The sequence below is a fragment of the Aethalodelphis obliquidens genome, unplaced genomic scaffold, assembly GCF_003676395.1.
Source record: "Aethalodelphis obliquidens isolate GAN/ISIS:26980383/991018 unplaced genomic scaffold, ASM367639v1 scaffold437, whole genome shotgun sequence".
Classification (NCBI taxonomy): domain Eukaryota; kingdom Metazoa; phylum Chordata; class Mammalia; order Artiodactyla; family Delphinidae; genus Aethalodelphis; species Aethalodelphis obliquidens.
In genome coordinates, this window is record NW_020838351.1 from 1081 (window position 1) to 15391 (window position 14311).

General features: G+C 47.8%; 1 long non-coding RNA gene across 1 annotated transcript; it reads left to right on the forward strand.

The window, feature by feature from the left end:
- The first annotated feature begins 742 nt into the window (after nt 1-742).
- Nucleotides 743-13947, forward strand: LOC113616738 (uncharacterized). Its single transcript, XR_003431399.1, has 3 exons — nt 743-869; nt 12393-12517; nt 13922-13947. It is a non-coding gene; the product is annotated as an uncharacterized LOC113616738 (long non-coding RNA).
- Nucleotides 13948-14311: the final 364 nt, after the last annotated feature.

Genomic DNA, 14311 nt, shown 5'->3' on the forward strand with positions numbered 1-14311 from the left:
TATTTTTATACAGCAGGTCCTTATTGGTTATCTATTTTATAGATATAAATGTATACATGTCAATCCCAATCTCCAAACACCTACCACAACCACACCCCCATGGCTTTACCCTCTCGGTGTCCATACATTTGTTCTCTACATCTGTGTCTCTATTTCTGCCCTGCAAACCAGTTCATCTGTATCATTTTCTAGGTTCGACATATATGCATTAATATACAATATTGGTTTTTCCCTTTCTGACTTATTTCACTCTGTAGTACACTCTCTAGATCCATCGACGTCTCTACAAATGAGCCAATTTCATTGCTTTTTATGGCTGAGTAATATTCGATTTTATATATGTACCACATCTTTCTCCATTCATCTATCTCTGGGCATTTATGTTGCTTCCATTACCTGGCTATTGTAAATAGTGCTGCAAAGAATATTGTGGTGAATGTGTCTTTTTGATTTATGATATTCTCTAGGTATAAATCCAGTAGTGGGATTGCTGGATCGTATGGTAAGTCTAGTTTTAGGTTTTAGGGAACCTCCATACTGTTCTCCATAGTGACTGTATCAATTTATATTCCCACCAATAGTGGAAGAGGATTCCTTTTCCCACACCCTCTCCAGCATTTGTTGTTTGTAGATTTCCTGATGATGTCCATTCTAACAGGTGTGAGGTGATACCTCATTGTAGTTTTGATTTGCATTTCTCTAATAATTAGTGAGGTTGGCTTAGGGTAAGGGTTAGGGTTAGGGATAGGGTTATGTTTAGGGAACAGGTACGGTTTAGGGTATAGGTAAGGGTCCAACAATGGGTTAGGGTTAGGGTACGTGTTAGGGTACGGGTTAGAGTTAGTGTATGGGTTATGATTAGCATACGGGTTAGTGGAAGGCTTCGGGTAAATGTTAGGGTTAGGCTTAGGTTCAGGGTTAGGATTAGGGAACAGGTACAGTTTAGGGTACAGGTTAGGGTACGACAATGGTTTAGGGTTAGCGTATGTGTTAGGTTACGGGTTAGTGTTAGTGTATGGTTTGGATTAGGGTACAGGTTAGTGTAAGGCTTCCAATAAGGTTTAGGCTTAGGGTTAGGGAAAGGGTACGGTTTAGGCTGCAGATTAGGGTCCGACAATGGCTTAGAGTTAGCATATGTTTTAAGGTACGGGTTAGTGTTAGTGTATGGTTTAGGATTAGGGTACGAGTTATGGTAAGGCTTTGGTTATGTGTTAGGTTTAAGGTGAGGGTTAGGTTTAGGGAATGGGTATGGTTTAGGATAAAGGTTAGGGTATGACTACGGTTTAGGGTTAGTGAAACTATTAGGGTATGGGTTAGTGTTAGTGTACGGGTTACGATGAGTGTATGGGTTAGGGTAAGGCTTCATGTAAGGGTTAGGGTTAGGTTTAGGGTTAAGGTTAGGGTTAGGGAACGGGTACGGTTTAGTGTACAGGTTAGGGTCTGACAAAGGCTTAGGGTTAGCATACATGTTAGGGTACGGGTTAGTTTTAGTGTATGGGTTAGGAATAGGGTACGGGTTACGGTAAGGCTTCAGGTAAGGGTGAGGTTTAGGATTAGGGTTAATGTTAGGGAAAGGGTACATTTTAGGTACAGGTTAGGGTACGAAAATGGTTTAGGGTTAGTGTACGTGTTAGAGAACGTGTTAGTGTTAGTGTACGGTTTAGGATTAGGATATGGGTTAGGGTAAGGCCTCGGGAAACTGTTAGGGTTAGGGTTAGGGTTAGCGAACAGGTACAATTTAGGGTACAGGTTAGGAAACGACAACACTTTAGGGTTACTGTATGTGTTAGCTTTCGGGTTAGTGTTAGTGTACGGGTTAGGATTAGGGTACGGGTCAGGGTAAAGCTTCAGGTAAGGGTTAGAGTTAGGGTTAGGTTTAGGGTATGGGTACGGTTTAGGGTAGAGGTTAGGGTACGACAAAAGTTTAGTGTTAGTGTACATGTTAGGGTGTGGGTTAGTGTTAGTGTACATGTTAGGATTAAGGTAGAGGTTAGGGTAAGGCTTCGGGTAAGGGTTAGGGTTAGGATTAGGGTTAGGGAACAGGTACGGTTTAGGGTACATGTTAGGGTATGACAACGGTTTAGGGTTAGCGTATGTGTTAGGGTACGGGTTAGTGTTAGTGTATGCGTTAGAATTAGGGTACGGGTTAGGGTAAGGCTTTGGGTAAGGGTTAGGGTTATAGTTAGGGTTAGGTAACTGGTACAGTTTAGGCTACTGGTTATAGTAAGACAGCATTTTAGGGTTAGCGTACGTGTTAGGGTATGGGTTAGTGTTAGCGTACGGGTTAGTATTAGGGTATGGGATAAGGTAAGGCTCCGGCTAAGGGTTACAGTTAGGGTTAGGTTTAGGGAACAGGTACAGTTTAGAGTACAGGGTAGCGTAACACAACAGTTTAGGTTTAGCGTATGTGTTAGGGTACGTGTTAGTGTTAGTGTATGGGTTAGGATGAGGGTACGGGTTAGGGTAAGGCTTTGGGTAAGTTTTACGGTTAGAGTTAGGGTTAGGGAACGGGTATGAGTTAGGGTACAGGTTAAGGTACGACAACAGTTTAAGGTTAGCATATGTGTTAGGTTACGAGTTAGTGTTGGTGTACGGGTTAGGATTAGGGTACGTGTTAGGCTAAGACTTTAGGTAAGTGTTAGGGTTAGGGTTAGAGTTAGGGTTAGGGTTAGGGAACGGGGACGGTTTAGGTTAAATGTTAGGGTACAACAAAATTTTAGGGTTAGTGTAAGTGTTAGGGGATGGGTTAGTGTTAGGGTTAGGATTCGGGGACGGGTTAGGGTAAGGCTTCGGGAAAGGGTTAGGGTTAGGGTTTGGGAAAGTGGATGGTTTAGGGTACATTTTAGGTTATGACAATGGTTTAGGGTTAGGGTACGTGTTAGGGTACGCGTTAGTGTTAGTGTATGGGTTAGGATTACGGGACGGGTTAGGGTAAGGCTTCGGGTAAGGTTTAGGTTTAGGGTTAGGGTTAGCGTTAGGGAACAGGGACGGTTTAGGGCACAGTTTAGTGTACGACAATGGTTTATGGTAAGCGTACGTGTTAGGGTAAGGGTTAATGTTAGTGTATGGGTTAGGATTACGGGACGTGTTAGGGTAAGGCTTCGGGTAAGGGTTAGGGTTTGGGTTAGGGTTAGGGTTAGGGAATGGGTACGGTTTAGGGTACAGTTTAGGGTATGACAACGGTTTAGTGTTAGTGTAGGTTTTTGGGTATGGGTCAGTGTTAGTGTATGGGTTACGATTAGGTGACGGGGTAGGGTAAGTCTTCGGGTAAGTTTTAGGGTTACTGTTCAGAAATGGGGACGGTTTAAGGTACAGGATAGTGTACAACAATGGTTTAGAAATAGTGTACGTGTTAGGGTATGGTTTAGTGTTAGTGTATGGATTAGGATTACGGAATGGGTTAGGGTAAGGCTTCGGGTAAGTGTTAGGGTTAGGATAAGGGTTAGGGAATGGGACGGTTTAGGTTAATGTTTAGGGTACGAGAACGGTTTAGGGTTAGCGTACGTGTTAGGGTATGAGTTAGTGTTAGTGTAAGGGTTAGGATTCGGGGACGGATTAGGTTAAGGCTTCGGGTAAGTGTTAGGGTTAGGGTTAGGGAAGGGGGACGGTTTAGGGTACAGGTTAGTGTATGACGAAGGTTTAGGGTCAGCGTACATTTTAGGGTACCAGTTAGTGTTAGTGTACGGGTTCGGATTAGTGGACGGGTTAGGGTAAGGCTTCGGGTTAGGGTTAGGGTTAAGGTTAGGGTTAGGGAACGGGGACGGTTTAGGGTACTGGTTATGGTACGACAACAGTTTAGGGTTAGCGTAAGTGTTAGGGTATGGGTTAGTGTTAGTGTACTGGTTAGGGTTAGGGGATGTGTTAGGGTAAGGCTTCGGGTAAGGGTTAGGGAATGGGGATGGTTTAGGGTATAGGTTAGGGTACGACGACGGTTTAGGGTTCACATACATGTTACAGTAGGGGTTAGTGATAGTGTACGGGTTAGGATTAGGGGACGGGTTAGGGTAAGGCTTCGGGTATGGGTTACCGATATGTTTTGGATTAGGGTTAGGGTTAGGCAACAGGAAGTGTAAAACAATGCTTTAGGTTTAGAGTATGTGTTAGGGTACGGGTTAGTGTTAGCATACGGGTAAGTATTAGGGGACAGGTTAGAGTAAGGCTTCAGTTTAGGGTTAGAGTTAGGGAACAGGGACGGTTTTTGGTACAGATTAGGGTACGACAAAGGTTTAGGTTTAGCGTGCGTGTTAGGATATGGGTTAGTTTTAGTGTACGGGTTAGGATTAGGGGATGGGTTAGTGTTAGGCTTCGGGTAAGGGTTAGGGACAGGATTAGGGTTAGGGTTCAGGAATGCGGAAGGTTTAGGGTACAGGTTAGTGTACTACAATGGTTTAGGGTTAGTTTAAGTATTAGGGTATGGTTTAGTGTTAGCGTATGATTTAGGAGTAGGGGATGGATTAGGATAAACCATCGGTAAGGGTTAGGGTTAGGGATAGGTTTAAGGAAAAGGGATGGCGTAGGGTATAGGTTAGGGTACGACAACGGTTTAGGGTTATCTTACGGGTTTGGAAACGGGTTAGTGTTAGTGTATGGGTTACGATTAGGGGACGGGTTAGGGAAAGGCTTAGGTTAAGGGTTAGTTTTAGGGTTAGGGTTAGGGAATGGGGATGGTTTTGTTTTCAGGTTAGGTACGACAGTTTAGGTTTAGCGTACATGTTAGGGTACGGGTTAGTGTTAGTGTACGGTTAAGGATTAGGGGACGGGTTAGGGTAAGGCTTCGGGTAAGGGTTAGGCATAGGGAATGGGGACAGTTTAGGGTAGAGGTTAGGGTATGGCATCGGTTTAGGGTTAGCGTACATGTTAGGGTAAGGGTTAGGGGACGGGTTAGTGTAAGGCTTCGGGTATGGCTTAGGGTTAAGGTTTGGGAACGGGGATGGTTTAGGGTACAGGTAAGGGTACGATAATGGTTTAGGGTTAGTGTACATGTTAGGATACAGTGTAGTGTTAGTGTATGGGTTAGGATTAGGGAACTGTTAGGATAAGTCTTCTGGTAAGGGTTAGTGTTAGGGAACAGGGATGGCTTAGGGTACAGCTTACGGTACGACAACACTTTAGAGTTAGCATACGTGTTAGGGTACGAGTTAGTGTTAGTGTACAGGTTAGGTTTAGGGGACAGGTTAGTGTAAGGTAAGTGTTCGGGACAGGGTTAGGGAACGGGGATGGATTAGGGTACAGGTTGTGGTATGACAACAGTTTAGGGTTAGTGTACGAGCTAGGTCCCAGGTTACTGTTAGTGTACGGGTTAGGATAAGGGGATAGGTTATGGTTAGAGTTAGGGTTAGGGAATGGGGATGGTTTAGGGTACAGGTTAGGGAACGACGACGGTATAGGGGTCACGTACGTGTTAGGGTATGGGTTAGTGTTAGCGTATGGGTTAGGATTATGACACGGGTTAGGGTAAGGCTTCGGGTTATGGTTAGGGTTAGCATTGGTGTTAGGGAACAGGGATGGTTTATGGTACAGATTAGTGTACAAGAATGCTTTAGAGGTAGCGTATTCGTTAGGGTAGGGGTTAGTGTTAGTGTATGGGTAATGATTAGGAAATGGGTTAGAGTAAGGCTTCGGGTAAGGATTAGGGTTAGGGTTAGGGAATGTAGACGGTTTAGGGTACCGGTTAGTGCACAACAACTTTTTAGGGTTTGTGTACGTGTTAGGGTACGGGTTAGTGTTAGTGTACTGGTTAGGATTATGGGACGGGTTAGGGTAAGGTTTCGGTTAAGGGTTAGGGTTAGGGTTTGGGTTAGGTTACAGGGACGGTTTAGGGTACAGGTTAGGGTACGACAACAGTTTAGGGTTAGCGTACGTGTTACTGTACCAGTTAGTGTTAGTGTATGGTTTAGGGTTAGGTGACAGGTAAGGGTTAGGCTTCGGGTAAGTGTTAGGGAAAGGGATAGGGTTAGGGTTAGGGTTAGGGGATGGGGACGGTTTAGGGTACAGGTTAGGGTACAACAACGGTTTAGGGTGAGCGTACTTGTTAGGGTATGGCTTAGTGTTAGCATACGAGTTAGGATTAGGGGACGGGTTAGGGTAAGGCTTCGGGTAAGGGTTAGGGTTAGGGTTATGGAAAGGGGACGGTTTAGGGCAGAGGTTAGGGCATGACAACGGTTTAGTGTTAGCGTATATGTTAGGATAATGTTTCTGGTTAGGATTAGGTGACAGGTTAGGGTAAGTCTTCGGGTAAGTGTAAGGGTTAGGGTTAGGGAACGGGGCAGTTTATGGTACAGGTTAGAGTACGACAAAGGTTTAGGGTTACCGTACATGTTAGGGTATGGTTTAGTGTTAGTGTATGGGATAGCATTATGAGACGGGTTAGGGTAAGGCTTCAGGTAAGGGATAGGTTTAGGTTTAGTGTTAGGTTTAGGGAACAGGGGCGGTTTAGGATAAATTAGGGTTCGACAATGGTTTATGGTTAGTGTACATGTTAGGGTACGGGTTAGTGTTAGCGTACGGGTTAGGATTAGGGGACGGGTTAGGGTAAGGCTTCGGGTTAGGGTTAGGGGACGGGGACGGTTTAGGGTACAGGTTAGGGTATGACAACGGTTTAGGGTGAGCGTACGTGTTAGGGTATGGGTTAGGATTATGGGATGGTTTAGGGTAAGGCTTCGGGTAAGGGCTTGGGTTAGGGTTAGGGTTAGGGATAGGGTGAGGGGACGGGGACGGTTTAGGGTACAGGTTAGGGTATGACAACGGTTTAGGGTGAGCGTACGTATTAGGGTACGGGTTAGTGTTAGCATACAGGTTAGGATTAGGGGACTGGTTAGGGTAAGGCTTCGGGTACGGGTTAGGGTTAGGGTTAGGCTCAGGGTTAGGGTATGGGGATGGTTTAGGGTACAGGTTAGGATACGACAAATGTTTAGGGTGAGCATTCGCGTTAGGGTACGGGTTAGTGTTAGCCTACGGGTTAGGATTAGGGGATGGGTTAGGGTAAAGCTTCGGGTAAGGTTTAGGGTTAGGGGACGGGGACAGTTTGGGGTACAGGTTAGGGTATGACAACGGTTTATGGTGAGCGTATGTGTTAGGTTATGGGTTAGTGTTAGCATACGGGTTAGGAATAGGGGACGGGTTAGGGTAAGGCTTCAGATAAGGGTTAGGGTTAGGCTCAGGGTTAGGGGACGGAGATGATTTCAGGTACAGGTTAGGGTACGACAAAAGTTTAAGGTGAGCATTCATGTTAGGGTACGGGTTAGTGTTAGCCTACGGGTTAGGATTAGGGGATGGGTTAGGGTAAAGCTTCGGGTAAGGTTTAGGGTTAGGGTTAGGGGACGGGGATGGTTTAGGGTACAGGTTAGGGTATGACAACGGTTTAGGGAGAGCGTACGTGTTAGGGGACGGGTTAGTGTTAGCGTACGGGTTAGGATTAGGGAACGGGTTAGGGTAAGGCTTCGGGTCAGGATTAGAGTTAGGGTTAGGGTTAGGGGACGGGGACGGTTTAGGGTACAAGTTAGGGTACGACAACGGTTTTGGGTGAGCGTACTTTAGGGTATGGGTTAGTGTTAGCGTACGGGTTAGGATTAGGGGATGGGTTAGGGTAGGGATTTGGGTAAGGGTTAGGGTTAGGGTTAGGGGACGGGGACAGGTTAGGGTACAGGTTAGGTTACGACAAAGGTTTAGGTTGACCGTACGTTTTAGGGTAGGGGTAAGTGTTAGCGCACGGGTTAGGCTTACGAGACGGTTAGGAGAAGGCTTCGGGTAAGGGTTAGGGTTAGGTTTAGGGGACGCGGACAGGGACGCGGACAGTTTAGGGTACAGGTTAGGGTACGACAACAGTTTAAAGTGAGTGTACGTGTTAGCGTACGGGTTAGTGTTAGCGTACGGTTTAGGATTAGGGGACGGGTTAGGGTAAGGCTTCAGGTAAGGGTTAGGGTTAGGGTTAGGGTTATAGGACGGGGACGGCTAGGATACAGGTTAGGGTACGACAACGGTTTAGGGTGAGCGTACGTGTTAGGGTACAGGTTAGTGTTAGTGTATGGGTTAGGACTAGGTGATGGGTTAGGGTTAGGGTTAGGGTTACAGAACTGGGACGGGGACGGTTCAGGGTACAGGTTAGTGTACGACAACTGTTTAGGGTGACCGTATGTGTTAGGGTTAGGGTTAGGGGACGGTGACGGTTTAGGGTACAGGTTAGGATATGACAACGGTTCTGGGTGAGCGTACGTGTTAGGTTACGGGTTAGTGTAAGCGTACAGGTTAGGATTAGGGGACGGGTTAGGGTAAGGCTTTGGGTAAGGGTTAGGGTTAGGGGATGGGGACAGTTTAGGGTACAGGTTAGGGTACGATAACGTTTTAGAGTGAGCGTACGTGTTAGGGTATGGGTTAGTGTTAGTGTAAGGGTGAATTTAGGGGACGGGTTAGGGTAAGGCTTCGGGTAAGGGTTAGGTTTATGGTTCGGGTTAGGGGACGGGGACGGTTTAGGGTACAGGTTAGGGTACGACAATGGTTTAGGGTGAGCGTACATTTAGGGTATGGGTTAGTGTTAGCGTATGGGTTAGGATTAGGGGATGGTTTAGGGTAAGGCTTCGGGTAAGGGTTAGGGTTAGGGTTAGTGATAGGGATAGGGGACGGGGATGGTTTATGGTACAGGTTAGGGTACGACAACGGTTTAGGGTGAGCGTACGTGTTAGGGTCGGGTTAGAGTTAGCGTACGGGTTAGGATGAGGGGACGGGTTTGGGTAACGCTTCGGGTAAGTGTTAGGGTTAGGGTTAGGGTTAGGGGACGGGGAAGGTTTAGGGTACAGGTTATGGTACGACAACGGTTTTGGGTGAGCATACGTGTTAGGGTAGGGGTTAGTGTTAGCGTATGGGTTAGGATTACGGGACAGGTTAGGGTTAGGGTTAGGGGACGGGCACGGTTTAGGGTACAGGTTAGTGTACGACAACTGTTTAGGGTCAGTGTACGTGTTAGGGTACGGGTTAGTGTTAGCGTATGGGTTAGGATTAGGGGACGTGTTAGGGTAAGGCTTCAGTTAAGGGTTCGGGTTAGGGTTAGGGGACGGGGACGGTTTAGGGTACAGGTTAGGGTACAACAATGGTTCAGGGTGAGCGTACGTGTTAGGGTACAGGTTAGTGTAAGCGTACGGGTTAGGATAGGGGACGGGTTAGGGTAAGGCTTCGGGTAAGGTTTAGGGTTAGGGTTAGGGGGCGCGGATGGTTGAGGGTACAGCTTAGGGTACGACAATGTTTTAGGGTGAGCGTACGTGTTAGGGTACGGGTTAGTGTTAGCATACGGGTTAGGATTAGGCGACGGTTAAGGCTAAGGCTTCCGGTTGGGTTAGGGTTAGGGGACGGGGATGGTGTAGGGTACAGGTTATGGTACGACAATGGTTTAGGGTGAGCGTACGTGTTAGGATACGGTTTACTGTTAGCGTAGAGGTTAGGATTAGGTGACGGGTTAGGGTAAGGCTTCAGGTAAGTGTTAGGGTTAGGGTTAGGGTTAGGAGATGTGGAATGTTTAGGGTACAGCTTGGGGTAGGACAACAGTTTAGGGTGAGCGTACGTGTTAGGGTACGGGTTAGTGCTAGCGTACGGGTTAGGATTAGGGGATGGGTTAGGTTAAGGCTTCGGGTAAGGGTTAGGGTTAGGGTTAGGGGACGGGGACGGTTTAGGGTACAGGTTAGTGTATGACAACGGTTTAGGGTGAGCATACGTTATAGGGTACTGTTTAGTCTTAGCGTACGGGTTAGGATTAGGTGACGGGTTAGGGTAAGGCTTCGACTAAGGGTTAGGTTTAGGGTTAGGGTGAGAGTTAGGGAACGGGGAGGGTTTAGGGTACAGGTTAGGGTACGACAATGTTGCAGGGTGAGAGTACGTGTTAGGGTACGGGTTAGTGTAAGCGTACGGGTTAGGATTAGGGGACGCGTTAGGGTAAGGCTTCGGGTAAGGGTTAGTGTTAGGGGACGGGGACGGTTTAGTGTACAGCTTAGGGTACGACAACGTTTTAGGGTGAGCGTACATGTTAGGGTACGGGTTAGTGTTAGCGTATGGGTTACGATTAGGGCACGGGATAGGGTAAGGCTTCGGGTATGGGTTAGGGATAGGGTTAGGGACGGGGACGGTTTAGGGTACAGGTTAGGGTACGACAACTGTTTAGTGTGAGCGTACGTGTTAGGGTATGCTTAGTGTTAGCGTTCGGGTTAGGATTAGGGGACGGGTTAAGGTAAGGCTTCGGGTAAGGGTTAGGGTTAGTGTACGGGGTTGGTTTAGGGTACAGTTTAGGGTAAGACAACGGTTTAGAATGAGCGTACGTGTTACGGTACGGGTGTTAGTGTACGGGTTAGGATGAGGGGACGGGTTTGGGTAACGCTTCGGGTAAGTGTTAGGGTTAGGGGACGGGGAAGGTTCAGGGTACAGGTTAGGGTACGACAATGGTTTTGGGTGAGCATACGTGTTAGGGTAGGGGTTAGTGTTAGCGTATGGGTTAGGATTACGGGACGGGTTAGGGGACGGGGACGGGGACGGTTTAGGGTACAGGTTAGTGTACGACAACCGTTTAGGGTCAGTGTACGAGTTAGGGTCGGGTTAGTGTTAGCGTACGGGTTAGGATTAGGGGACGTGTTAGGGTAAGGCTTCGGTTAAGGGTTAGGGTTAGGTTTAGGGTTAGGGTTAGGGGACGGGGAGGGTTTAGGGTACAGATTAATGTACGACAACTGTTTAGGGTGAGCATATGTGTTAGGGTTAGGGTTAGGGATAGGGTGAGGATTAGTGTTAGGGGACGGTGACGCTTTAGGGTACAGTTTAGGATACAACAACGGTTTAGGGTGAGTGTACGTGTTAGGGTATGGGTTAGTGTTAGCTTACGGGTTAGGATTTGGGGACGGGTTAGACTAAGGCTTCAGATAAGTGTTAGGGTTAGGGTTAGGGGATGGGGATGGTTTTTGGTACAATTTAGGGTACGACAACTGTTTAGGGTGAGCGTATGTGTTAGGGTACGGGTTAGTGTTAGCGTACGGGTTAGGATTAGGGGACCGGTTACGGTAAGACTTCGGGTAAGGGTTAGGGTTAGGGGACGGGGATGGTCTAGTGTACAGGTTAGGGTACGAGAACGGTTTAGGTTAAGCGTACGTGTTAGGGTACGGGTTAGTGTTATTGTATGGGTTAAATTAGAGGACAGGTTAGAGTAAGGCTTCGTGTAAGGGTTAGGGTTAGGGTTAGTGTTAGGGTTATGGGACGGGGACGGGGATGGTTTAGGGTACAGGCTAGGGTACGACAACAGTTTAGGGTAAGCGTACATGTTAGGGTACGGGTTAGTGTTAGCGTACGGGTTAGGATCAGGGGACGGTTTAGGGTAAGGCTTCGGGTAAGGGTTAGGGTTAGGGTCAGGGTTAGGGGTCAGGGTTAGGGGACGGGGACGGTTTATGGTACAGGTTAGGTTACGACAATGGTTTAGGGTCAGTGTACGTGTTAGGGTACGTGTTAGTGTTAGTTTACGGGTTAGGATTAGGGGACGGGTTAGGGTAACGCTTCGGGTAATGGTTAGGGTTAGGGGATGGGGAAGGTTTAGGGTACAGGTTAGGGTACGACAATGGTTCAGGTTGAGCGTACGTGTTAGGGTACGGGTTAGTGTAAGCGTATGGGATAGGATTAGGGGACGTGTTAGGGTAAGGCTTCGGGTAAGGGTTAGGGTTAGGGTGAGGGTTAGGGAACGGGGACGGTTTAGGGTATACGGTAGGGTACGACAACGGTTTAGGCTGAGCGTTCGTGTGAGGGTATAGGTTAGTGTTAGCGTAGGGGTTAGGATTAGGGGCGGGTTAGGGTAAGGGTTAGGGTTAGAGTTAGGGGATAGGGACAGTTTAGGGTACAGGTTATGGTACGACAACGGTTTAGGATGAGCATACGGGTTAGGATATGGTTTAGTGTTAGCGTACAGGTTAGGATTAGGGGACGGGTTAGGGTAAGGCTTCGGGTAAGGGTTAGGGTTAGGGGTAGGGGATGGGGATGGTTTAGGGTACAGGTTAGGGTACGACAACTGTTTAGGGTGAGTGTACGTGTTAGGGTATGGGTTAGTGTTACTGTACGGGTAGGATTTGGGACGTGTTAGTGTAAGGCTTCAGGTTAGGGTTAGGAGACGGGGAATGTTTAGGGTACAGGTTGGGGTACGACAACGGTTTAGGGTGAGCGTACATGTTAGGGTACGGATTAGTGTTAGCATACGGGTTAGGATTAGGGGATGGGTTAGGGTAAGGCTTAGGGTAAGGGTTAGGGTTAGGGTTAGGGGATGGGGACGGTTTAGGGTACAGGTTAGGGTACGACAACAGTTTATGGTGTGCATATGTGTTAGGGTACTGGTTAGTGTCAGCGTATGTGTTAGGATTAGGGGAGGGGTTAGGGTAAGGCTTCAGGTTAGGGTTAGGGTTAGGGAATGGGGATGGTTTAGGGTACAGCTTAGGGTACGACAGTGGTTTAGGGTGAGCGTACATGTTAGGGTATGAGTTAGTGTTAGCATATGGGTTAGGATCAGGGGACGGTTTAGGGTAGGGCTTTGTGTAAGGGTTAGGGTGAGGGTTAGTGTTAGGGTTAGGGGACAGGGACGGTTTAGAGTACAGGTTAGGGTACGACAATGGTTTAGGTTGAGCGTACGTGTTAGGGTACGGGTTAGTGTTAGTGTACGGGTTAGGAATAGGGGAGGGGTTAGGGTAAGGCTTCGAGTAAGGGTTAGGGTTAGGGTTAGGGCTACGGGACGGGGAAGTTTTAGGGTACAGGTTAGGTTACGACAACGGTTTTGGGTGAGCATATGTGTTAGGGTACAGGTTAGTGTTATCGTACGGGACAGGATTACGGGATGGGTTAGGGTTAGGGTTAGGGGACGGGGACGGTTTAGGGTACAGATTAGTGTATGACAACTGTTTAGGGTCAGTGTACGTGTTAGGGTACCGGTTAGTGTTAGTGTACGGGGTAGGATTAGGGGACGTGTTAGGGTAAGGCTTCAGGTAAGGGTTAGGGTTAGTGTTAGGTTTAGGGGACGGGGACGGTTTAGGGTACAGATTAGGGTACGACAATGGTTCAGGGTGAGCGTACGTGTTAGGGTACAGGTTAGTGTTAGCGTACGGGTTAGGATTAGGTGACGGGTTAGGGTAAGGCTTTGGTTAAGGGTTAGGGTTAGGGGACGGGGACGGTTTAGGGTACAGTTAGGGTACGACAATGTTTTAGGTTGAGCGTACATGTTAGGGTATGGGTTAGTGTTAGCGTACGGTTTAGGATTAGGGGAACACTTAGGATAAGGCTTCGGGTATGGGTTAGGGTTAGGGTTAGGGTTAGGGGATGGGGACGGCTTAGGGTACAGGTTAGGGTACGACAACTGTTTAGGGTGAATGTACGTGTTACGGTATGAGTTAGTGTTAGCGTTCTGTTTAGGATTAGGGGACGGGTTAGTGTAAGGCTTCCGGTAAGGGTTAGGGTTAGGGTACAGGGTTGGTTTTGGGTACAGGTTAGGGTTTAGAGTGAGAGTACGTGTTAGGGTACGGGTCAGTGTTAGCATACAGGTTAGGATTAGGGGACGGGTTATGGTCAGGCTTCGGGTAAGGGTTAGGGTTAGGGTTAGGGTTTGGGGATGGGGACGGTTTAGGGTACAGGTTAGGGTACGACAACTCTTTAGGGTGAGCATACGTGTTAGGGTACGGGTTAGTGTTAGCGTACATGTTGGGATTAGGGGACGTGTTAGGGTAAGGCTTTGGGTAAGGGTTAGGGTTAGGGGACGGGGACGGTTTAGGGTACAGGTTAGTGTACGACAACGGTTTAGGGTGAGCATACATGTTAGGGTACGGTTTAGTCTTAGCCTACGGGTTAGGATTAGGGGACTGGTTAGGGTAAGGCTTCGGGTGAGGGTTAGGTTTAGGGTTAGGTTTAGGGTGCGGGTTAGGGAACGGGGAAGGTTTAGGGTACAGGTTAGGGTACGACAACGGTTTCGGTTGAGTGTACGTGTTAGGGTACGGGTTAGTGTTAGGGTACGGTTTAGGATTAGGGGACGGTTTAGGGTAAGGCTTCGGGTAACAGTTAGGTTTAGGGTTAGGGTTTAGGGACGGGGATGGTTTAGGGTACAGGTTAGGGTACGACAACGATTTAGGGTGTGCGTATGTGTTAGGGTACGGGTTAGTGTTAGTGTACGGGTTAGGATTAGGGGACCAGTTAGTGTAAGGCTTCGGGTAAGGGTTAGGTTTAGGGTTAGGGGATGGGGACGGTTTAGGGTACAGGTTAGTCTATGACAATGGTTTAGGGTGAGCGTACGTGTTAGGGTATGGGTAAGTGTTAGGGTACCATTTAG